Source organism: Gossypium hirsutum, chromosome A02 (assembly GCF_007990345.1).
Source record: "Gossypium hirsutum isolate 1008001.06 chromosome A02, Gossypium_hirsutum_v2.1, whole genome shotgun sequence".
In the NCBI taxonomy this organism is placed as follows: Eukaryota; Viridiplantae; Streptophyta; class Magnoliopsida; order Malvales; family Malvaceae; genus Gossypium; species Gossypium hirsutum.
Window position 1 is genome coordinate 70,565,545 of NC_053425.1, and position 2,761 is coordinate 70,568,305.

The window sequence follows — 2,761 nt, forward strand, 5'->3', positions numbered from 1 at the left end:
TTCATCAACTAATTCCACTCCTACTATTTTTAGTGATTTTTCAATCTCATGACACTACTGCTGCCAGCATCTGTTACGAAAGTAACTAGGTTCATTTCATGCCTACCCTTGATCCAACTCAATCGAACATTCGTGCCATTTTCGCATGGCTTAAAGTTTACATGCCAAAGTTCAAACACAACGTAATAGCTTATACATGCCAAAATGTTCTTCTAAGCCAACTAAGAAGAAAATACCAAAACTTGCTATCCGGTGTGATGACTTCGATGACGGCCCGACCCCGCAAAAATAGATGAGTCCAAGCAACCTATAATGGGTGACAAGGAAACATCGAGTGAGTTTATAACTCAGTAAGTCATCAGCAATGCACTACCATCTATCAATAACATTATCACAAGAGGAAACAAAATGGAACGAGACAATTTACTTCATCCATACCGAACCATACCATAGTTCCTCCAACCTATCGATTCAATTTCATATCAATTCATGCATTCACATTCTATATACTCATCAATAGGACATTGAAGCATTTTCATAAATCGATTTATTTTCGTTACAATCAAACGACTATACGGCCTTTCACCCATCCTACGATAAATTTTATGTACGTGACTTCAAGTATATTTGTCACATAGGTTCGAACTTACCGAGCTCAACACCAAGTATAAGCATAGCACCTATTAGCCACGTACTCAAGACACTTACCCGATCCGCTGTCCGCGATCGACTCAATAGTGTCGCACACATAGTGTCCATAATGATTCACGAATGTATATTGAGCCCGCACACTCAGTGCTATATAATCAACTCGCACACTTAGTGCTACGTAATCAAATCGCACACTTAGTGCTACATAGTCAAACTCGCACACTTAGTGCCGCATGGTCAATTCGCACACTTAGTGCATCATATTCATTTCGCACACTTAGTGCAACATAGTCAAATCGCACACTTAGTGCTGTACAATTTAATCCCGCGCACTTAGCGCCAATCTCATGATCATAAATGGTCATCCCGCACGTTTAGTGCCGAGATCAACAACTCAGTACATCTTACTTCTTTTCTTTCATTCAACAATTTCATCATCACATACGTACATGCATATATATATATGTATATTTATTCATTCCAATCAGCATCAATACATACACATTATGACCATTTGAAATAATACCAACTACATGCTTAATGACTTACTTTATGTTGGGTAAAATAATTCCGAGTCGGCTACTCGATGACCTTCGATTTCCCCTTGTTGGACGCCTCTCCTTTAGGTTCTTGAGCTTAAATAATACAAATAAGAGTATTCAATATTTAACCCAATAACATGAATTTATTTATCACATCCGGCAATCACACATCATTAAATTTTCAAACCAAGATGTCATTATATGACCACATATACACATATCCATATACTTAAGCTCAATAATTATAATGTAATATCATGTACCCACTTTAAGTATATTGCCGAATATACTTAATCATACATACACCTAACCAAAACAATTTCCTAAAATCTTCATATCATTTATACACTAGGCCAAATACTCTCACCAAGTTCACCTATATTCTTCAACAATTCCTTCATTGATCAAGCACATATTCGGCTAAAGAAATGGCAATTTTAGCAACCTTCGATTTAGTACTTAACTTTTACCACATATCAAATAACTCATTTCCTTACTCATGTGACCACGTATATTCGGTCATGCATTCACACATAAAATCAATTTGGAGACTCTATCAATCCAACATACATTCGGCACCTTCATCCACCATTCTACCAAGCATGTAATATTCAAACACAACCAAACTCACATTCGGCCCTAGCTCATAACAAGGTAGCCGATTCTTTTTTTTATAGTTCAAACACTCCTCTATCATCATTCACCTAACTTTAACATGAAACAACAAAACTCACCATTTCTCATCCAAATAACATGAACAACAACCATTCCTTGAACACTTTCTCATGACCGATTGCTCATGTTATCAACAAGATTCAAGATTTGAACATGGGCTATTTAAAACATGCATGCATCTCAAAGACAACATCAAACATACCTTAGTCTAGCAAACCACCATAGCCGATTTTCTCAAGCTCTTCCCCCTTCCTTTCTTTCCTCTATTCGGCCAAGGATGTTCAAGAATGAACACTTTTTTTTTGTTTTCTTTCTTCAATTCACGGCAACAAGGGGGTGAGACCATTATTATTTTTTTTCCATCACCCTTCCTTTCATTATTTAATTATCATGCTTAATATTTTATTTCCCTTACCATACATCACTAATACAACATGTTGATGACATGTTTCCACCCATAGCATGGCCGGCCACTACATATTAGGGAGGGGGAATTTGACATGCAAGTCCCCTTTTTCTTCCACATGCACTAATAGGTCCTCATGCATTGACCTATCACATTTTAAAATTTTCTCATATAAGTCCTATTGACTAAATTCACATGCAATCGACTAAATCGAAGCTTGAAATTTTCACACATTCATGATTACATATTCTAGACAATAAACATCACATTCAAACCTTTCGGTGACTCAGTTTAGCGGTCCCGAAACCACTTCCCGACTAGGGTCAATTTTGGGCTGTCACAACTCTCCCTCACTTAAGAAATTTTGTCCTCGAAAATCTTACCAGTAAATAGGTTTGGATATCGTTCTTTCATCGAGCTCTCGGGTTCCCAGGTTGCTTCCTCGATCCCGTGTTTGAGCCAAACCTTAACCAACGGAACCCTTTAT